Raw genomic sequence first — 24,153 nt, forward strand, 5'->3', positions numbered from 1 at the left:
CCATGGACAGAGGAGCCTGGTAGGCTGCAGTCCATGGGGTCGCTAAGAGTCGGACGCGACTGAGCGACTTTTCTTTCACTTTTCACTTTCATGCATTGGGGAAGGAAATGGCAACCCACTCCAGTATTCTTGCCTGGAGAATCCCAGGGATGGGGGAGCCTGGTGGGCTGCCGTCCATGGGGTCGCACAGAGTCGGACATGACTGAAGCGACTTAGCAGCAGCAGTACAAACAGTTGGTTCTGCTTGTGTTACTGATGGGATTATCTGTCATTCTACCATTGTGGTCTAACACCTGAGTTTTAAAGTTTCTTTGATCTTAAAGATACCCTTTTAGAAATGAAGTTTGTCTTAGGAGGGACCACACCTTCTAGCTCCATTAGATTATACAATTCATTTTTTAAGACTCAGAAAGGTCTAATACTGAAAGAAGTAAGTATTGTATTTACTTCCCATTTTTTTCCCCAGTTGTGGTCAAAATTATGCCACCATAGTTCGTGAGACCTTGGGTGGATTACCTAACTGCACAGAGTTCAACTTGGCCCTCTTTCAAAAACAGAGATTTCAGACTTTTTATGTCATACTATCATAAAAAAATGTTCATTGTACACCTATAAATTTCAGAAAATATACAACATGATATTTACCTTAATCTTTGAAAGTCATATAGCATAAGGAACATGGTGATCATCTAAGCACTGTAAAAAGTGAAGTGGAGGACAGTGATTACATTTATAGCAGAAAGGATGAGCGTGGTTTGGAGAAGAGTATCTTTCAGACAGCATTTTAATTAAAGAATCTCAATTTTACAAGTAATAAGTGAATATATTCATATAAGCATAAGACATGTGAGGTAATACAGCATAGTTCATCTGCTTAGAGCTAGTCTTGAGGTCAAATTTCAGCACACATCTGCTGGCCATGTGACCTTGAGCATGTTAGTTTATTCTGCAGCTCAATTTCTTCACCTGTCAAATGGGGACTAAATTGGCTTTTGGTAAGCCATGGTTCTGACTCTTTGCAACCCCATGCACTGCAGCATGCCAGGTTTCCCTGTCCTTCAGACACGACTGAGTGACTGAACAACAGCAAAAGTCATAGATGCTCCACAAATAATAGTAAATGTGCTGATTTGCTAAGAGTGACTGGAAGGTAACTCCAGGAGAGGGGAAGAAACAGCTCCAAAAGCAATCAATGATGGATTCATTCCTTCATCCATTCCTTATTCAATCACTCTTCCAGCATTTGTTAAGAATAAAACTTACTATGTGATAGGAACCATGCTAGTGTTTGAGTGTTCATCTTTAAGTGAGAGAGCAAGACAGGTACACAGGTACTAGCAGGTGCAGAGTTAAGTGCCAGAAAAGAGGGAGTGGATGAGGCTACTTTGCACGAGGGTTGGACTGTGAATGCCAGAGAAGAATGGGCAAGGCAGTCACAGAGATGTACTACATTCCAAGGATGGGATGGCCAGCGGCTATGTGGAAAGAGCATGGAGATGGGCACGGTGTTCCTCGTGTTTGTAAGGTCTAGACTGAGTGCATTATCTGAAGGATAATGGGTGCTCAGTAATGTGTGTTTTTGAGATGAGGAAGGAAAGAAAATTGTTCCAGATGTGAGAGTGAGGTAAAGAATTCAAGAAAAACTAACACAGCTGAGATAAATATGATGAGAAACAGATGTGTGAGATGAGTAGAATGGGATGAACCAGTGCTTACTGATGGATGGCCATGGAGTGGAAGGGGCAGTAGTCATGAAATACAGATGCCCTCTCCATGGTCCTCATTTAGCCATGAGCCTCTTGCATGGCCCTGAGCAAGTCATCTCAGTATCTCTTGATTCCAATTTCCTCACCTCTGAAATCAGGGAACTGAATCTACTCTGAGAACTATCTCAACTCTCTCCATTCCACTTAGAATTCAGGAAGCTCTCACCCACCATTTCTAGTTTCCCGTTCTCCTACATGGCAAAATACAGGAGCCTAAGGGAAGCAGAATCACATGATAGGAAGGAAGACTACAACTTTCCCAGGCTTATAAAGGAAAATTCTAGAGCTTTAGGATTAAAGTGATAAGTAGTTTGAGCTGCCATTTTACTAAGCTTAATGAATTGGCCACTCAAACAAAAAAAAAAAATCTGTAAGGTTAAATATTTTTATTGCCTGAAACAACTGAAAAAATATTGTGGGAACATGAGGGGTGAAAGGATTTTTGGAAAAAAGGGTCTTTCATCAATGAAACACACCCTCTCCCCACCATGAGGGTTAACTCTTTAACCTCTTCATAAATTTGACCTTACCATATGAAGAGAATTATTTACAAGTAGATTTCTAAACCCATTATCCTTTAGCTTATACTGAAAATTATCAACTGCTAGCCTGATCAGGCTGTGTAATTTAATTAATCATAAATCCCTGATAACTCAGTTGCTAAAGAATCCACCTGCAATGCAGGAGACACCAGTTCGATTCCTGGGTTGGGAAGATCTGCTGGAGAGGGGATAAGCTACCCACTCCAGTATTCTTGGGCTTACCTTGTGGCTCAGCTGGTAAAGAATCTGCCTGCAATGTGGAAGACCTGGGTTTGATCCCTGGGTTGAGAAGATCCCCTGGAGAAGGGAAAGGCTACCCACTCCAGTAGTCCAGCCTGGAGAATTCCACAGACTATATAATCCATGGGGTCACAAAGAGTTGGACACAACTAAGCCACTTTCACTTTCAAAGACAATTTAATATTACTGTCACAATTCCTTAAGTCTAACTCCCCTGACTTATTTGTCTTTAAAAGCAGCACTAGCCTGGTATATAGAAGATTCTCAGGAGATGTTCATTCAATGCATGATCTGGCAGAGGAAAAGCCAAATCCTGCCTAGGTGTCCTGGAGTCCTTTTGTCTTCTCCCTTGAACTAGGAGAGCCATGAAGATCCAGTGACCTCAATATAAGCAATTCTGCATAAGCACATGCAAGCTGTATCATTTGTAGATATGAAATTAGACGCATCCCAAAGTCACTAGGGAAAAACCAGATGCCAAGCAAGGTGTGAGGTCTCAGGCTGCTGAGTTAAGCCTACTGTTATCATTTTGATGAAGGCAGTGAGGTTCCTCAGTTGCGGGGAAAGAAAGCAAGCCTTCCCAAATATCTAATATCAAAACCATGTGCCTTTTAGGTGAATAACCATGGATACAGTCTCCTTTGGGGAGAAAAAAAAAAATCCTATTAAAACTGAAGCTTCAGCAGATTTCCAGATGCACTCAACAATGAACAAATTATTCCTGGGCCGGCCCTCTAGGCAGAGTCTTTGACTTCCCTCCCAAGATACCCTCTCTCCAGATGAAACAAACTTTTTTTTTAATTAATTTATATTTTTAATGAAGGATAATTGCTTTACAGAACTTTTGTTTTCTGTCAAACCTCGACATGAAGCAGCCATAGATAGGTGTATGTATGTGTGTATATATATATATATATATATATATATATATATATATATATATTCCCTACTTCCTGAACCCCCCTATCTCCCCCGAAATCCTACCTCTCCAGATTGACACAGAGCCCCTGTTTGAGTTTCCTGAGACATACAGCAAATTCCCATCGGCTATCTATTTAACATGTGGCAATGTAAGTTTCCATGTTACTCTTTCCATACATCTCACCCCCTCCTCCCCTCCCCCCACGTCCATAAGTCTACTCTGTATGTCTGTTTCTCCACTGCTGCCCTGTAAGTAAATTCTTCAGTACCATTTTTCTAGATTCCGTACATATGTGTTAGAATATGATATTTATCTTTCTCTTTCTGACTCATTTCACTCTGTATAATAGCTTCTAGGTTCATCCACCTCATCAGAACTGACTCCAGGTGTTCCCTTTTATGGCTGAGTAATATCTCATTGTGTATATGTACCACAACTTCTTTATCCATTCATCTGTCGATGGACATCTAGGTTGCTTCCATGTTCTAGCTATTGTAAATAGTGCTACAATGAATAATGGGATATATGTGTCTTTGTCAATTTTGGTTTCCTCAGGGTATATGCCTAAGAGTGGGATTGCTGGGTCATATAGTGGTTTTATTCCTAGTTTTTTAAGGAATCCCCATACCATCTTCCATAGTGACTGTATCAATTTACATTCCCACCAACAGTGCAAGAGCATTCCCTTTTCTCCACACCCTCTCCAGCATTTACTTTTTTGATGATGCTCATTCTGACTGGTGTGAGGTGATACTCATTGTGGTTTTGATTTGCGTTTCTCTAATAATGAACAATGTTGAGCATCTTTTCATGTGTTTGTTAGCCATCTGTATGTTTTCTTTGGAGAAATGTCTGTTTAGGTCTTTTTCCCACTTTTTGATTGGGTTGTTTGTTTTTCTGGCATTGAGTTTTATGAGCTGCTTTTACATTTTTTAAATTAATCCTTTGTCAGTTGTTTCATTTGCTATTATTTTCTCCCACTCTGAGGGTTGTCTTTTCACCTTGCTAGTTTCTTTTGCTGTGAAAAAGCTTTTAAGTTTAATCAGGTCCCACTTGTTTACTTTTGTTTTTATTTCCATTACTCTAGGAGGTGGGTCATAGAGGATCTTGCTTTGATTTATGTCATTGAATGTTCTGCCTATGTTTTCCTCTAAAAGTTTTATAGTTTCTGGTCTTACATTTAGGCCTTTAATCCATTTTGAGTTTATATTTGTGTATGGTGTTAGGAAGTGTTCTAATTTCATTCTTTTACATGTAGCTGTCCAGTTTTCCCAGTAAATGTCTATGCTCCCTATTGATTCAGGGAAACATTTTGAAGAGACTTAGACAACATGCATTGTTACAGGGACAAAAAGTTGGCCATCTCTGTAGGCAAAGCAATAAGAAATAATAATTTCAGGAGGCAGACTGTGTGCTTTCTCCCCTTGCTTTCAACTCCAAGAATATGAACAAACAAATTGGTTATTCCAATCTTGGTTTTATGGATCTTTTCAGAAACTATTTTTGGTACTGTTTTCCTATAAGAAATGCAGAAGACTGGCAGCAAATTCTTTCAACCTATTGCCCTGATCACAGTGCCAGTGACATAATAGGCTTTCAATAAAAATTGCCGACAAAAAACACATTGAGGGAAATGCATTAGTTTTCACAGTTTTGTGTGCAGTGTCCATCTATGGCAGTGGTTAAATTATCTCACCCTTCCAGCTCATCCTTTACTTTATCAAGTCATTTTCCAACAGAATTCTTTCTATCACTTGGGCTACTTTCTGATGAATGAGGAAATTAAGGCTGGGAGAGAAGGTTCAAGCCCCTGGGTCAATCCAAAGGCAGAGCAGGGAATTCTATTAAGAATTTAAACCACAAGTTCACTTTTCCTTGGCAGTGGGCATGCTTCCAGAAGCACTGGGTCATCACCATCCTTCCAGCTGTGTCCTCTATATTCCTGCGTATTCATTCATTCACATAATTGTATCGCTCAGGAGAGGGAACCCTAACGAACAAGGACAGTGACTGTGACTCGGAGAACCTATGAGTTCTTCTGGGTCTAAGGGCCTCAAAGAAGAAAATATTCAAAGTCAACACAACAATTAACATGCTAACTATTCTAATATCTTCTTCTTAACATCTCCTAGGGGCGAGTTGGAGAATACCAATATTGGAGCTTGAAAAGAGACTGGATGGCTAATTTTAAGAACAATTTGAGCCCCTTCACTTTATAAGCATTCTTCAAAGCACAGGAGAAGTAAAAAAGAAATATTTTAAGTTGGTATTTTCCAGTCCACTAAATTTTCTAACACAAAATTCAGTGCCCTTTTTAAGTCTCCCAGTAGCCTTGTTAATTCTTAGTGACAAGGATACTGTCCTTAACTTTTCCTTTTGGGTATATCTTGATGGCTAATATATGAATAATTTGTTGCTGTTCAGTCACTCAGTCGTATCTGACTCTTTGCGACCCCGTGGACTGCAACACACCAGGCTTCCCTGACCTTCACTATCTCCTGGAATTTGCTCAAACTCATGTCCATTGAGTTGATGTTAACAGTTAGTGCCTCTTAAATTTTTCTGAGCACTGTCATTTCTCTAAAAATTAACTATGGTACTTTTAAACAAAACTTTTCCTTAATTTATGTATATTTATTCAGTAAACATTTATTTGGCACCTACAGTATGCAAGTTACTGAACTAGACTATGGAAAATGTAAGGATGAGACATTGTTTGCTGGGAAACTATTATCCCAGGATAATAGTTTGAAGAACCATCTTTTATCTACCACACCGGGAAAAACAGAAACCATTGTATTTCAAATAAAGTCAATTTAATATAAGGGATTAGGTTACTCAGGTGATGGAAGAGCCAGAAGCCCATCAGAGGATGGTGAAGCAATACTGAAATAGAAAATAGCTGGTAGCACCACCATCCCTAGGCAGGAAGAACAAGAAGGTTGTGTTTCCAGAACTCAGGGGTAAGGACCACCTATCAAAGCTGGAGCTATAAGTGACAGTTGAAGCCCCAGAGAAGATTCATTTCTCCTAGAGACATCTCCCAGGGCATGGGGGTCAGAAGACCCCAGTTTCTGATGCCAGTACTACCAAGTATGAAACCCACCCAGTTGACCCAGGAGTCTGGGCTGTACAGCCCACAGGTTCAGGTTAGAAAAGGTAAAGAATGAACCTGAGAGCAAGCAGACCATATACAGTGAACTTTGACACCTGTGTGGTAGCAAATTCAAATTAGCAATATCAGGAATATATAGAAAGAGTAAAAGAAATGTTCAATAATTTTGCCTTAACATAGTCACAAAAAATAATGAAAATTTAGAGAAAAGATGTATTTGGGGGCTTCCCTGGTGGCTCAGTGGTAAAGAATCCACCTGCCAGTGTTGGAGACACAGGTTCGATCCCTGGTCCAGAAAGATCCCACACATTCTTCGGAGCACCTAAGCCCACGCACTACAATTACTGAGCCTGCATTCTGGAGCCTGTGTGCTGCAAATGCTGAAGCCTACACACCCTAGATCCCATGCTACGACAAGAGAAGCCACCGCAATGAGAAGTTTACCCACTGCAATGAAGATCAGCCCCTGCTCACCGCAACTAGAGAAAAGCCCATGCAACAGTGAAGACCCAGCACAGCCAAAAATAAATAAATAGATACATCAATATAATTTAGAATTGCTGATACTTTATGGCAGAGGCAGCTCTTTGGGAAATCTAGGAGAAATGGATAGAATTTTGAAAACTAGAAGAGATATAGAAAGAATTCTACTTTGCAAAAGCCTCTAAGGTAGGTAAATATTCTGGACTCATGTACTGGGATCAGATTAAAGATGGACAAAAGTACCAAGCTAAGGAATGTGAATTTTTCCTGGTAGATGAGGAATCACTAAGATTTAGGGACAAGGAAGTGATAAAAGCAGAGTTGTGCTTTAGGGATTATTTTTGCAGCAGCATGTGAAATCCATTGGGCATGCAGATGTCAGGGAAGAGGGAATCAAGTCTGAAAGAAAGGCATGGCCATGGGATTTCATGGAACCTTTTCTAATTGGTGGAGTGTCATCTGGTTGGAGGTATGGGGCAAACAATTGGAAATGAGAGCCCCCTGAGAGCTCAGAAAGGGTGTCCAGATTGTCTGTGTATGTGGGGGCACCCTATGCAAATAATAAAAGATGAAAACCTGAAGGAAAGTAAGAGAGTCACACAGTCGTGTCTGACTCTTTGCGAGCCCATGGACTGGAGCCCACCAGGCTCCTCTGTCCATGGAATTCTCCAGGCAAGAATATTGGAGTGGGCTACCATGCCCTCCTCCAGGGAATCTTTATGACCCAGGGATCAAACCCAGGTCTCCCTCATTGCAGGTGGACTCTACCGTCTGAGCCACCAGGGAAGGCCTAAAACCTTCCCTGAAGATGGATAAAATTACATGGACAGAAAAACAGAAGAGAAACATGCTTCAGAAAAGCCTTGGACATAGAGGAAGAGGAGCTTAAGAAAAGAAAAGGAGTCATAGGAGAAGAAAAAAGAGGTCAGGAGAGGACTGCATTTCAGTGGAAAGAGTTTCAGAAAAAAGTGAATGAGTGTGTACATAAAATGAAGCAGAGAAGACAAGGAGAATGAATTCTGGAAAGGGTGGTAGGATTTTTCATTTTCTAAAGAATTTTAGAAAGTATCCAGAACTGAATTTGAAATCCAAAGACTTGGGTTCAAGGTACACATAAAATAATTTCTTTCTACATCATACATTCTGCTTATGTATTATTCCTGCTCTCTCATCATTTTAGTACAATGGAAATTGTTGCATCCTCTTTGGTTCTTCTCTTCAGGATGATCTTTCAGTTCCTACACCCTCTACTAAATGTTTTGTACTCTTGACATCCCCCAGGACAATGCACTCCCATGTTACAATGCCCATCAGAAGTCCAGTCATCTACAGCCAGTGGCAGGAGTTGAGGGGAGGGAGTACACCATATCTACAATTTGACTTCCTAAAGATTTGCCCATTGACATGCGTTTAGAAGGGACTTGGGGCATAATTGCAAAGACTGACCTGGAAAATCAATCTAGCATCTTACTTTTGCAGTGAAGTCTCAACAAAACACAGAAAGCATGATTTTGTAATAGGCTTCATTAACATAGTTTCAGTTTATCATTTGTAGACATTCTGCAGAAAGCACTGAAAAAGAGAAAATACAAGTCAGAATGACACATGTTTATGAACTAGCATGTTGGCCTTTCAAGAAATTTATGCATGCTAGAGAAGCTATTATCCATAGTACTAAGTTTAAACCACTTCGACTGTAATTCAAAACCCTACACAATCTGATAACAGCCTACTTTCTCCAGCATTCTCTCTCTAACCATGCAGTCAATAACTCAACAAACACTTAACTCTCTCCCAGGCATCGTGCCAATCATTACACTGAGCACACACCACCGCCACCACCCTCCCCAAGCCTTTTCCAGTTCAACACTGCAGCCACCGCAGCTCTGCTGGTCAGGCTCCTCTCTGTGCATAATAAAATCCCTCTAGAACCTGTGCCTTTGCTTTTAAATGCTTTCCCTTTAAATCTAGCTCCACCACTAACTAGCTGTGTGAACTGGGACAAATTTTTTAAACTCTTTATGCCTCCGTTTTCTCCTTTTTCATCCTTACAGTGTTATATTGTGATGATCAAACACATGTGAAAAGCACCTATGCAGGTATTTAAAGGTACTTAGAACCTACCAGGAATTTGGTAGGTATTCAACCACTGTTAAAAGGAGTAGCAGCAGTAGTAGTAGTCTAATGCTCAGTCCTAGATGAACCTTCCTTATAACGCTTTCCATGATCATTCCAGCTCATGTCCAGGACTCCAATGCAGTCTTGCATATGTCTTATATCTTTAAATAGATTAAATGCCCCTTAGAGGCAGACTGTTACACTTTTATATTCTCCAAATACATGAAAGCACATGTACCACAGTGCCTAATGGTAACTGAGATATACAGAATATATATATACATATATATGCATAATATCTATATATGTATAGATAGGTACATATCTGTATAATGCAGATATATACTATGTAAATATCTGTTATTATACCTATATTTACCCATGTTACCTATATTACCTATTCTATATATACATATTATGTATGTTACCTATACTGCTACAATATCTATAGAAAAATATATATAACCTATAGATATAAAATGCACGTATATAAAATACATTATAATATGTATCATATATAATAAATGCATGCGTGCTAAGTCGCTTCAGTCATGTCCAACTCTTTGAGACCCTATGGACTGTAGCCTGCCAGGATCCTCTGTCCATGGGATTCTTTAGGCAAGGATACTGAAGTGGTTTGCCTTGCCCTTCTTCAGGGGATCTTCCTGACCCAGGGATCAAACCTGTGCTTTTTATGTCTCCTGCATTGATAGGCAGGTTCTTTACCACTAGCTTCACTTGGGAAGCCCAGTGTATAATACAGGCATATACAATATGTATACACATATTTATATACACATATATACACACAATGTGTTTGGACTACTTTAGTGGACCCTAAGGAAAATTTTAGGGTCCACTAAAGTAGTCCACTCCAGTACTCTTGCCTGAAAAATCCCATGGATGGAGGAGCCGGGTGGGCTACAGTCCATGGGGTCACTAGGAGTCGGACACGACTGAGCGACTTCACTTTCACTTTTCACTTTCATGCATTGGAGAAGGAAATGGCAACCCACTCCAGTGTTCTTGCCTTGAGAGTCCCGGGGATGGGGGAGCCTGGTGGGCTGCCATCTATGGGGTCGCAGAGAGTCGGACATGACTGAAGCCACTTAGCAGCAGCAGCAAGGAGAGTTTTGTGAAGATGGTGAACTGTTATCCTCTCATCTCCAGGGGACATCGGTTCGTAGCCACCAAAATGCAAAGAGGGTGACTATAGAATTTCCTTCTCAATGAATCTTTAATAACCTCGCTGCTTCTTGTAAGTCTGGGTTGGCTTAGACTCATTCCTGCTAGAGGTTGAGCAATGGATCAAATATTTATAGTTTCACCAGTCACCCCATCATAACACCTCTAGATCATCATGCTGCCGAAACTTGATTTGTTAAGCACAGTTAACAAACTGTGACCCTATATCCCTGAACTTCACCCACAGGCATGTAGTTGGGACCAGACAAGGCTGGTCTGTTTCTGGTAAGACAAAGAGCAATCAGCTTATGCTTTGACCGTGCAAAGAACTGATTACAGCTGCTTCAGAGGTAATCAGCAAAGAATGTCAGGAGGAAATGGCCCTAGGGAGTAGAAATGCTTTTGCTCTCTAAGATGGTAGTTTCACAAGCCGATGGACAAATGACAAGCTGGAAATAGCACACACTGAGTATTCATGATAGTACTGGGAAACAGTTTTAGTCTGTAAGCTGGACCACACGTATACCACCCCTTGCTTGGGAGGAACTAGTGCCTGAAACAGATAAGTTTCCAGACATGACTAACTTATTGAGTGACTATCTTTCTGCCTGCTTTCCCCCACATGCTGATGGGAAATGAGGCATCAAGGAATGCACAGGCTTGAGGAAGCCCAGATAATATGAGGGACATGCTCCCTGGGGTGAGTCTTGTGAGACAGAAATGGACATGCTGCCCTCAGTCCTGGGCTCACCATTGCTTCTACGTCTTCAGAATCAAAGGGGGGAGACCTAACACTTTCATTCACCTGGAGGTCTGTGCCAACGCCAATGCTAGACTGACAGTAAACATTAAAGTGCGCAATTTTGTGAATTCCATATCTCATTTAAAAACTGAACCATTGCAAAGTTAATCCTGCAACATCATCACGTTCACCCAGGCTCAGGTGTATTTGTCATGGTTTCCCAAGTTTTGTCCTAAAGAATCGTGGTTCCATGAATTATTAATTGGAAATTCCTGAAAGCAAGGATTCAGAAGTCAAGTGAGTTTGGGAAAGTTGTCCGAATATACCTCCTTGAGCAGGAGAGAAACGAGGGAATGCCAGCCATGGTCCGGGGATTACATGGCCTCTGGGCTCAAGCCCTGGAGCAGCACTACACAGGGGCAAAAGTTATCAGTGAAATGCATCAGGGCCTCTCAGGGAAGGACTCTTCCTCCTGGTGACTTTGGGTAGCCTACAGGAAGAACTCCTAACCCTCCATATGAAAATGCATTTCCTGTGGCCACTTGAAACAAGTCTGCATATTCCCAATAAATTCTTCAAACCGCAGTTTTCCAGAAATATGTATGTCTCTAAAAGATAATTTTTTTTAGAAAAAGTTGAAAGTTGCCTGCAAGTCTTGAAAAAGAGCAGCAGGATATACAATATGATTGTATTGTATGATGATACAAGATCATCACCTACCTTCTTGTTGTTCTAAGATGTAGTTCTTTAAGCAACAAATGCGTTATTAAATGAGAATATCTGTTAGGGAGCCATTGACTGAAACCACTGGCCTTGGCCAGATATGATGATAACGCTTGCCTGAGTTGTCTCACAACAGGAGGTCGATAAAGAACATGATGCTGCAAGTGAAAAACTAACCAGGAGAATTGGGGAGGGATCAAAAGGAGGGAGGATATATTAGCCCATAGTATGTCTCGTAAAACTAACCCTGAAGAATTCGAGAGGGGCCAAAAGGAGGCGTATGTCCTGCCTACCTCCCAGAAACCCTCATGCTGAACTCCATCTTGGCTGAGAGATGAACACACCACCAGGAAGGACCCTGAGTCACCCAACATGGGCCAAGCAAGAGGACTGGCCAGAGACAACCCAGACACTAATCATATTGTCATAAAACCTGAGATTGCAAGCTACATGTCAGAGCAGTTCTCCCAGGCCCCCTTACCCTGCTGCTTTCTGCCCAGGCGCCCTTCCCTATCGAGTCTTTTGATTTGTCAGTACTTGTGTCTTCTGACAATTCATTTCCAAGTGTTAGACAAGAGCCCACTCTTGGGCCTTGCAAGGGGGTCCCCTTCCTGCAACGTATTTGTATTGGTTTCAGACACAACAGTATTACAGTTTCCCTTCAGTTGAGTAATAACGTGAGGTATAAAGGATTCATTATCCAGTGAAAGTGCTGACTCTTCTGTATGGTACTGGAACATACTCCTTTCCTGTTACCTCTTTAATTATAATTTTAATAACACCCAGTAGTTAGCCAAGATCTTCTGTTCAGGCAGGCCCAGAAATGCACTGGGGGAGGGAGTGGTTAGGGGGAAGACACTTTCCCCACAAATGAATGATGCTCCATGGTTCTGCCCCCTCATCACACGACAACACGCTCTACTGTCACAAACAAGTTAACGCAACAGTTAAGCAACTTTCTGGACATCCATGAGACTGAGGGAAGGGCAGGGTCCCTTTCAGGCCACAGGGAAGTGAGAGCAGATTGCTGCCACAGCCTGTGGGCTTGTCCTAACTCACCAGGTTAGTTTCACCAGAAAATCAGTCTGGAAGTTGTAAGAGCCAGTTACAGTCCTGGCTCTGCCACTAACCAGCTGAGACAAAGGGCAATTCCCTTTACATCTTGGTGCTTCCATTTCTAATCTGAAAAATGAGGAGGTTTGGACCAGATGATCTCAGGGACTCCTTTGGCTCCACTTCAAGCCACTAGATGATGGCTCTGTGCAAAAAGGAACCACATCTTCCTTGTTCATCACTTTAACTCCAGCACTGAGTACTTTTCTGAAATACAACAGGTGCCAAATGGGTATTTTTTTCTGAATGACTGAACACAAAATGTTAAGTTCAATGCAAAATATTCTTCTGGTTCATATAATTCAGGGCAAACACCCCTCTTTTCCCTTGATTAAAATCCCTTTTGTTTTTATCTCAATTCTCTAGATGAGACCCTAAATTACCCTCTTACTAGACTTACTGAGCTGGTGCACTGGATAGCATTCCCACCTACCAGAGGTAACCTAAATCTCTGAACAAAAACTTTTAGAAAAAAATTCTGTGAGCAATCCAATGTGTCAGACTTATCCACTGATGACAATGTAAGTGTGTGGAAAAGACTGTTGAGATAGGCAGTGATGACTTGTGATTAGGTTCAAAAACTAAAGAGCCATTTTTTTCTTTAAAAAAAAAAAAAAACAAAACAACTGTTACACAGAGATTCTTACCAAGATAAAAATAGACAGGGCTGGCCAAGAAAATTGTGAAGGTCCGGCATTTTTTCTGTATTTCCAAAGTCCCTTTTCTAACCCCTTCCCTGAATTCAACAAAAGACTCATCATTTATCATAACTGCAAGTTTAAGCCTTTAATCTCTTATTGTTCAATCAAAGACATCTGTTAAATGAATTTCAGACAATAGAAAACAGATGAGAAGATATTTGGCAGGAGGGTTCAGTGAAAGGCAGGGCAGTCTTCATACTTCTCACACTACTACCCGTAAAACTGATCTTGAAACCTAAACTTCCTTTATGAACTTTTCAGTGGCTGGTTGGTCTGAGGGTTGAAGTGGAGTGAAAGGTGATAGGACACTTACCAAAAGGAGCAGGGAAGTGTCTGGCCTATTCCTATCTTCCTATAACACTTGCCCAGGGTCAGGGTCCAGGAATCTCTCTGAGTCCTCTCCCTTTCCTGAGGCCAGTACAATATAGGATAATATCACTCCCCTCAGAAAGAGTCACGGGTTATTTTTCTCCCAACCTTGCCCCCCAAGAAACTTCAGGTTCTAGGGTTCCTGATCACTCGGGTCTTTGGGACTAATGCATTCAGTCATGTCCAACTTGTTGCAACCCCATGGACTATATAGTCTGCCAGGCTCCTCTGTCTATGGGATTTTCCAGGCAAGAATACTGGAGTGGGTTTCCATGCCCTCCTCTGGGGGATCTTCCCATTCCAGGGATTGAATCCTTGTCTCTTAAGTCTTCTGCTTCTTTACCAGCTGAGCCAACCAGGGAAACTTCTGAGACTAACTCTAATCAGTAACTCTGTTTTTCTGAACAAGATCCATGGACTGACCCATAATCTACGGGGGGAAAAAGGAACAAGTATTTGAAATTAACACTGGAGATGATCCAACAGGACCGAAGCACAGGTACCTTGAAGCATTAGGTTGGGGTATAGAAAAGCCCAGTACTGCCCAGGACTTGAGAAACTTACCAGAGAGTAACATCTAAGATATGAGCGTGAATATATGCATGGTGATGATGGTAACAATGAAAAAGACCATAGCACCAGGGAAAACGATTCATGATGAGACCAATTTTTAGTACTGGTGAACTAAGCAATGAGAGAAGAAACGTTATAATTTTCCTGAAAAGCAATAGTAAATGCAATCATTGGGATGCTAAATGTAAACATACACCCATGAATGTATGGCCAATTATGGAGCAAATACAGTAGAAATTATGTATATCTTAATGTGGTCAAATTTATTGCAGCCTTAATTAAAAAGCAATGTTAAGCTAAACTGTTTATTCTTCGCTTGTGACTTATGACTGTCAGACTGTCTCTAAAGCAATAATAAAAAAAAAAAAAAAAACAGTAGCTAAAATCCTTGATATTAATTCCAGTTGAGCTATTTCAAATCCTGAAAGATGATGCTATGAAAGTGCTGCACTCAATATGCCAGCAAATTTGGAAAACTCAGCAGTGACCACAGGACTGGAAAAGGTCAGTTTTCATTCCAATCCCAAAGAAAGGCAATGCCAAAGAATGCTCAAACTACCACACAATTGCACTCATCTCACACACTAGTAAAGTAATGCTCAAAATTCTCCAAGCCAGGCTTCAGCAATATGTGAACCGTGAACTTCCTGATGTTCAAGCTGGTTTTAGAAAAGGCAGAGGAACCAGAGATCAAATTGCCAACATCCACTGGATCATGGAAAAAGCAAAAGAGTTCCAGAAAAACATCTATTTCTGCATTATTGACTATGCCAAAGCCCTTGACTGTGTGGATCACAATAAACTGTGGAAAACTCTGAAAGAGATGGGAATACCAGACCACCTGACCTGCCTCTTGAGAAATCTGTATGCAGGTCAGGAAGCAACAGTTAGAACTGGACATGGAACAACAGACAGGTTCCAAATAGGAAAAGGAGTACGTCAAGGCTGTATACTGTCACCCTGCTTATTTAACTTATATGCAGAGTACATCATGAGAAACGCTGGGCTGGAAGAAACACAAGCTGGAATCAAGATTGCCAAGAGAAATCTCAATAACCTCAGATATGCAGATGACACCACCCTTATGGCAGAAAGTGAGGAGGAACAAAAGAGCCTCTTGATGAAAGTGAAAGTGGAGAGTGAAAAAGTTGGCTTAAAGCTCAACATTCAGAAAACGAAGATCATGGCATCTGGTCCCATCACTTCATGGCAAATAGATGGGGAAACAGTGTCAGACTTTATTTTTGGGGGCTCCAAAATCACTGCAGATGGTGACTGCAGCCATGAAATTAAAAGACGCTTACTCCTTGGAAGGAAAGTTATGACCAACCTAGATAGATTATATTGAAAAGCAGAGACATTACTTTGCCAACAAAGGTCCGTCTAGTCAAGGCTATGGTTTTTTCTGTGGTCATGTATGGATGTGAGAGTTGGACTGTGAAGAAGACTGAGCACCGAAGAATTGATGCTTTTGAACTGTGGTGTTGGAGAAGACTCTTGAGAGTCCCTTGGACTGCAAGGAGTTCCAACCAGTCCATTCTGAAGGAGATCAGCCCTGGGATTTCTTTGGAAGGAATGATGCTAAAGCTGAAACTCCAGTACTTTGGCCACCTCATGAGAAGAGTTGACTCATTGGAAAAGACTCTGATGCTGGGAGGGATTGGGGGCAGGAGGAAAAGGGGATGACAGAGGATGAGATGGCTGGATGGCATCACCAACTCGATGGACGTGAGTCTGAGTGAACTCTGGGAGTTGGTGATGGACAGGGAGGCTTGGCGTGCAGCGTTTCATGGGGTCGCAAACAGTCGGACACAACTGAGCGACTGAACTGAACTGAATATGCCCATACCCCATGCATGTGTGCTAAGTCACTTCAGTCTTGCCCAACTCTTTGCAGCCCTATGGACTGCACGTCGCCAGGCTCCTCTGTCCATGGAATTTCCCAGGAAAGAATGCTGGAGTGGGTTGCCATGTCCTTCTCCAGGGGATCTTCCTGACCCAGGGATCAAACTCATGTTCCTTATGCCTCCTGCATTGGTAGGCGGGTTCCTTACCACCAGTGCCACCTGGGAGGCCCCATCCATACCCTCAAATAGTATATAAAATGTTTGGTGCTTTATTTTAAATCTCCATTATTTTACAATGATACTGTATTGATAGTTTAAAATAAAATTTGCATATTTTTGAGGGGTTAAAATTTCTTCTGTTATGGACAATGTAACATAGTGGTTACAGAAATCATCATTATTGTCAGGCAAATCTGAATGTGAATACCACCTATGAAGTGCGTGAACTTAAACTGAAAGACTATTTTCTCTCTACATGTCAATATGCTCTGCTATAAAATGACTACAATGATAGGTATGATTCACTATACCAACTACAGGTACCATGAAAGGGTTGAGGGTCATGGAATCTCAGAGTTAAGAGAGGTCTTTAAATTATCCAATACAGCCATCTAATTACAGTTGCAGAGATTTCTCCTTATGATGACTTTTTAAAATTACTTTTTATTGGACTACATTTGATTTACAATGTTGTGTTGCTTTCTGCTGTACAGCAAAGTGAATCAGTTATACATACATATATAACCACTCTTTTTTAGATTATATTCTCATATAGGTCATTACAGAGTATTGGGTAGAGTTCCCTGAGCTATAAGTAGGTCCTTATGAGTTTTCTATTTTATATATAGTAGTGTGTATATGCAGAGAAGGCAATGGCAACCCACTCTAGTACTCTTGCCTGGAAAATCCCATGGACGGAGGAGCCTGGTAGGCTGCAGTCCAGGGGGTCACTAGGAGTCAGACACGACTAAACGACTTCATTTTCACTTTTCACTTTTCACTTTCATACATTGGAGAAGGAAATGGCAACCCACTCCAGTGTTCTTGCCTGGAGAATCTCAGGGACAGGGGAGCCTGGTGGGCTGCCGTCTATGGGGTCGCACTGAGTCAGACACGACTAAAGCAACTTAGCAGCAGCAGCAGCAACAGTGTGTATATGTCAATCCCAATCTCCCAATTTATCCTTCCACCTCTTTCCCCCTTGGTAATGTAAGTCTGTTTTCTACCTCTGTGAGTATTTATGTTTTGCAAATAGGTTCATTTGTACAATTTTTTCTGAATTCTGTATATAGGCAGTATCATGATATTTATCTTTCTCTGACTTCACTCAGTATGATATAATGGAATATTACTCAGCCATGAAAAAGAAAAACTAATGCCATCTGCAGTGACATGGATGGACCTAGAGATTGTCTTTTTTTTTTTTAATTGTATTTTATTTTTAAACTTTACAATATTGTATTGGTTTTGCCAAACATCGAAATGAATCTGCCACAGGTATACATGTGTTCCCCATCCTGAACCCTCCTCCCTCCTCCCTACCCATACCATCCCTCTGGGTCAACCCAGTGCACCAGGCCCAAGCATCCAGTATCGTGCATTGAACCTGGACTGGCGACTCATTCCATATATGATATTATACGTATTTCAATGCCATTCTCCCAAATCATCCCACCCTCTCCCTTTCCCACAGAGTCCAAAAGACTGATCTATACATCAGTGTCTCTTTTGCTGTCTCATATACAGGATTATTGTTACCATCTCTCTAAATTCTGTATATATACGTTAGTATACTGTATTGGTATTTTTCTTTCTGGCTTACTTCGCTCTGTATAATAGGCTCCAGTTTCATCCACCTCATTAGAACTGATTCAAATGTATTCTTTTTAATGGCTGAGTAATACTCCATTGTGTATATGTACCACCGCTTTCTTATCCATTCATCTGCTGATGGACATCTAGGTTGCCTCCATGTCCTGGCTATTATAAACAGTGCTGCAATGAACATTGGGGTACACGTCATCCACCTCATTAGAACTGATTCAAATGTATTCTTTTTAATGGCTGAGTAATACTCCATTGTGTATATGTACCACAGCTTTCTTATCCATTCATCTGCTGACGGACATCTAGGTTGCTTCCATGTCCTGGCTATTATAAACAGTGCTGCGATGAACACTGGGGTACATGTGCCTCTTTCCCTTCTGGTTTCCTCAGTGTGTATGCCCAGCAGTGGGATTGCTGGATCATAAGGCAGTTCTATTTCCAGTTTTGTAAGGAATCTCCACACCGTTCTCCATAGTGGCTGTACTAGTTTGCATTCCCACCAACAGTGTAAGGGGGTTCCCTTTTCTCCACACCCTCTCCAGCATTTATTGCTTGTAGACTTTTGGATTGCAGCCATTCTGACTGGCGTGAAATGGTACCTCATAGACTTTTTAAAAACCAAAACCTGGGTGATAATGCTAAGGAAAGACTAACTGAGTAACTGGGATATTAAATATGAGGAGTGTTTGTGTCATGGCTGTGCTTAGTCGCTTGGTCGTGTCTGACTCATTGTGACCCCATGGGCTATAGCCTGCCAGGCTCCTCTGTCCATGGGGATTCTCCAGGCAAGAATATTGGAGTGGGTTGCCATGCCCTCCTCTAGGGGATTTTCCCAACCCAGGAATCAAACCCAGGTCTCCCCCATTGTAGGTGTTTAGAAGCCTTCAAAATTCACTAAGCTAAGTTGCCAGCCCTGGTCCAATAATGTGGACATTAATCCTATTTCTGGAAACCTTATCTACTTAGGAGTTCTTTGAATTCATGCATATTTAAGAAGTGTAAATAATATATGTACACTGTATATTACTTTCTTTTTTCCAGTTCTATTTATTATCATAGCTAATGATTCCAGATCATGATTATCGAACCTCAGATTTGTGCCAGGTACAGGGCTAGGAGGTATGCGTATACCATCTCAGCCAATTTTAAGGACAATTTCTGATGTGGTTACTATTATTTTCCCCATTTTACATATGACAAAAATAAGGTTCAGAGAGGCTAAGTAACATGCCCACATTCACAAAACATGTAGGAGATTTCAGACAATAACAAACAAGTGCAATGTAATTTTTGCAGAACGGTGGAGAACTGTCGTGTCAGTTCTGTATGACCATATGGACTGTTACTCCTATAGACAAAATTTAAACCAAGGATTCAAATTTTGAATTCTTGAAACAAAACCAGCAATCAATTAACTTATCCAATGAAGAGGATATTCAGTGATATATCTGGAAGAAAAATAACTTAAGGCTACTATAAACAATTAAAAAATCAAAATGGCAGTAGTAGTGGTGATAATAATGATGATGAGAGTGTAATTACAGCATGAGGATTTACGGACAATAAACAGGAGCTAGTATAAATACAGAAGGCTTCTGTGGTGGCTCAGATGGTAAAGAATCTGCCTGCAATACAGGAAACCTGGGTTAGATCCCTAGGTTGGAAAGATCCCCTGAAGAAGGGAATGGCAACCCGCTCCAGTATTCTTGCCTGGAAAATTCCATGGATGGACGAGCCTGGCAGGCTACAGTCTATGGGGTCACAAAGAGTTGGACACAACTGAGAGACTAACACTTTCACTTTTTTCATTATTTTCTGACTTTTTCCAAGTGATTTTGTGGAGTGCCCTTCACTTGAGATCTTCCAAGAGAGATTGATAAGTGTAAAATACACAGTCATCTCCCAAGAAAGGCAGCTAGAATATTCCACCAGACAGTGAGATCTTACAGGCTATACAAAGCACAGGAGTAAACCATGGTCTCTAATGTGTTTCTCGATTTTGGCAAGGATACAGATGTTCCATGAATGTGATCATCAAAAAGTCATTGTTGATATGAGATCAGAATCCTGTGACTACTGCAACCCTGGTAACAAATCCTCTTCAGGACAAAATCTCAGTTTATAGTAAATGTTTGATTTATGACTACTGAGTCCATCCTGACATGAGTTTAGAAGATACTTTTCATATTGGCCTTCAAGCAATGTCATACTTTAATAAGCAAAGCCAGAACCTGAAGCTCCCCAAATTCCCCCCACCCCAGATTACTGAGTCTGTGATGCAATTACTACAACACATTCATTCAATAAATACGGATTATGTGCTGATGATCTATCTAGTTCTGTGCATTGAGAGGTGCCAGTAAATGAAGACACGGCCCCCTGCTCTAAGAGGAAATTACACATCATGGACTTGGAGACATGTGTTCTTGCTGCTGCTGCTGCTGCTAAGTCGCTTCAGTCGTGTCCGACTCTGTGCGACCCCATAGACGGCAGCCCACCAGGCTCCCCCGTCCCTGGGATTCTCCAGGCAAGAACACTGGAGTGGGTTGCCATTTCTTTCTCCAGTGCATGAAAGTGAAAAGTCAAAGTGAAGTCACTCAGTCGTGTCCAACTCTTTGCAACCCCACGGACTGCAGCCCACCAGGCCCCTCCGTCCATGGGATTCTCCAGGCAAGAGTACTGGAGTGGGGTGCCATTGCCTTCTACGGAGACACGTGTTACCTACTGTCAACTTTCTCCGAAGTCTGTGGGCCGAGTGGGCCCTCTGAAGCCTCACAGGGTCTTGGCGCTAATATTCACAGATGGTAACCACAAATCTCAAATGTCTTTCAGTCACCAGTTCTTCACCCCCAATCCATTTGTAGTGGCTCCCACTCTAGTAGGTACAAAGATACATCATTCATAATTTCCTCCATTAATTTTTCATTTCAAATTGGTTGATCTATCTAGAAGAACCACTTAACTTTTTCCAGTGGGCTATAGGGCAACTGGTGTTTTTGTGCATTTTTGAGGAGGGAATGGAAAAAGCAAAAAGGCACAGCTGTATCACTGGGCCCCTTTGCCTGTATCCCAGCATCTCAGGATATTGGTCAGCCTGTTCATGGCCACTGAGCCCCAAGCAAAGGCCTCCTGTGCTCTGTAAACACTTGGCTTTCTCTGCATCTCTGCCTGGGTGCTCTTCCCCCATGACTGTGGCATTCCTTCTCTACTGCTTTCAGGTCACTGCTCAAACAACACCTTATCAGAAATGCCTCTTCTGGGACTTCCCTGGTGGTCCAGGGGCTAAGACTCTGAGCTCTCAATGTAGGGAGTCTAGGTTCCACCCCTAGTCAGAGAGCTAAATCCCACATGCTACAACTAAAACAGCCCGCATGATGCAATGAAGATCAAAGATCCCACGTGCCACAACTAAGACCCAGTGCAGCCCAGTTAATTAAAAAAAGAAAGAAAGAAATGCCTCCTCTGACCACCCTTTCTAAAAGATTGAGCCTTCTCATCATCCTTGCTCCTCTACCGTAATTTATTTATTATCACCTATTGCCACCAAAAAACCCCACAACTATTCATTATCTGTCTCCTCCCACTAGAAGTAACTTCCATGACAATAGAAATTTCATGTGCTTTCTTTGTTCTGTGGATTGCTCAGTTGTTGGCACTTAGGAAACACGTAAACATTATATGTTGAGTTAACCACCCTCCCCAAGTGAGTGAAGTTGCTCAGTTGTGTCCGACTCTTTGTGACCCCATGGACTGTAGCCTACCATGCTCCTCCATCCATGGGATTTTCCAGGCAAGAGTACTGGAGTGGGTTGCCATTTCCTTCTCCAGAGCATCTTCCCAACCCAAGGATTGAACCTGGGTCTCCCACATTGTAAGCAGATGCTTTACCATCTGAGCCACCAGGGAAGTCCTCCCTAAAGTGTAAGACAAAGCAAGCTGCTTTTAAGTACTAGAAGCTGACTCTGTCCTCCAGATTGTTGTTTTCTTTTTTTCTGACATCATGCACCTTGTTCCCCAATAGCAGAGCCTCAGGAAAGACTTGGAAAAATCTCATGAAAGCCTAAGATTTAGGCCTTCATGTCCAAGTTCAAGATCAGACTTGTGGTCAAGCCACAGATAGGCACTACGTGACTGTTGATTCCATCACAAACCAAAGTTTGATCATGACTTAAAAATGGGAGAACTACTAAGGGAGTGTCAAGTAGCCAAAATACTCAATCTCTTTGACCACAACCAATTTTAAAAGTTAAATGCTTCATGGAATCTTGCTTCCTCATTCTCAATGACCTAAAACAGGGGCACAGAGAGGTTAAATGTTTTGCCCAACATCCTGCAGTGTATCAGCAGAAATACTGGGCTTGGAAACCACCAGGTTTCCATATTTCCTGCTTACTACCCCTCTGAGACAGAGAACTCCTCAGGGGTAAAGAGAGTCAGTTCAAGCCCTAATTGTATAAGGTTGGAGGAAGGAACTGTGCATACACACACAGAGATACCATATACCTTAGAATGGATGGAGAGTTTCACTTCCCGAGTTTTCTATAAAGATGGCTGAATTTACAGTTTTAGGGATAGGCACATCTTTTCAGGTCTTGCCAGCATTAAAGTACCACCAGGGAGCCCAGAAGGGACTAAATCACTTGCTTTTCAATTTCCTAGTATCCCAAGACAAGCCGGATGATTATACAGTTTTCTGTCCTTCCCTTTCCCAAGGAAGAAGTGTCCCTATGACCCTATATGCAAGACAGCAAAAGAGACATAGATGTAAAAAAACAGACTTTTGGACTATGTGAGAGAAGGAGAGGGTGGGATGATTTGAGAGAATAGCATTGAAACATGTATGTTACCATATGTAAAATAGATGACCAGTGCAAGTTTGATGCATGAAGCAGGGCACACAAAGCCGGTGCTCTGGGACAACGTAGAGGGATGGGGTGGGAAGGGCAGCGGGATGTGGAGTCAGGATGAGGGGACACATGTATACCATGGCTGATTCATGTCAATGTATGGCAAAAACCACCACAATATTGTAAAGTAATTAGCCTCCAATTAAATAATTTTAAAAAACAACAACAAAAAAGCTGCTCCACCTAAAATAAAGAAACGATTCCAGGTTACCTTTACAACATTGTGTAGTATTTCTCCTCAAAAAGCAAACTTTAGCATTCAACAATCAGAAGAATGAACAACAGATGCAAAATACTGGGACACAATGGAGGAACAGTAGACAAGTAACATAATTTGTACCATCTTGTTTTTTTTCTCTTTCTTTTATGACTTTGTGAATCCCTTCCTACCAGCTCTTCTCAATAACCTCCCCATCACCCTTTCAGTGTCTCCTCATTTCATTTTGATACACAAACCCAACAACTCAATTCTTTAGTTGATATTGTTGGGCCCTTTATAGCCAATTAAAATCAGTCCTTCTTACTATGGTAGTTAAGGGCCCCCACAACCTGATCTCAGTCTATTCTGGTGATCCTCAAGCTGGGGGGCAGGGGGTGGCAGTGGAACATACCTGTAGACATTTAACTACTGTGAGAAGGCTATTTACTGGCATCTGCTGCTAAACAATGCCCAAGACAGCCCCCTACAACAAAAAATTATCCAGCCCATGTCAATAGAGTCAATAGAGCAGAGGTTGAGAGACTCTGCACTATCTCTCTCCACTCCTTTGTTTGTTTGTTTGTTTTTTACAGTCATCTATTCAATAGATGACTTACAATGACCTAGATGGTGGCTCATGGGTTTAAACCCTCCAGCTTTCTGTGATATATAACTATATATAACTATATATATATATATATAGTTTTTGATCTTGCTCCTGGCACCAGGCTCCAAAAACTCTAGGAGTTTTCCAAATGAAAAGAATGCTCAAGCTGTCTTT

At 41.5% G+C, this 24,153-nt stretch overlaps 1 protein-coding gene across 45 annotated transcripts in view; it reads right to left on the minus strand.

The window, feature by feature from the left end:
- LOC129621202 (uncharacterized) overlaps positions 1-24,153 on the minus strand; it is a 488,210-nt gene that overhangs the window by 312,267 nt on the left and 151,790 nt on the right. For 30 of the 45 annotated variants that reach the window (XR_008699137.1, XR_008699117.1, XR_008699140.1 and 27 more), the window contains one exon: positions 8,515-8,640. The exons of 12 other annotated variants lie outside the window; for them this stretch is intronic. The gene's annotated coding sequence lies outside the window, so the exon portion shown is untranslated. The remainder of the gene's footprint in view (positions 1-8,514; positions 8,641-24,153) is intronic. 3 more of the 45 variants (XR_008699116.1, XR_008699125.1, XR_008699120.1) reach the window with 1 other exon arrangement.

Source organism: Bubalus kerabau, chromosome 10, assembly GCF_029407905.1.
Source record: "Bubalus kerabau isolate K-KA32 ecotype Philippines breed swamp buffalo chromosome 10, PCC_UOA_SB_1v2, whole genome shotgun sequence".
In the NCBI taxonomy this organism is placed as follows: Eukaryota; Metazoa; Chordata; class Mammalia; order Artiodactyla; family Bovidae; genus Bubalus; species Bubalus kerabau.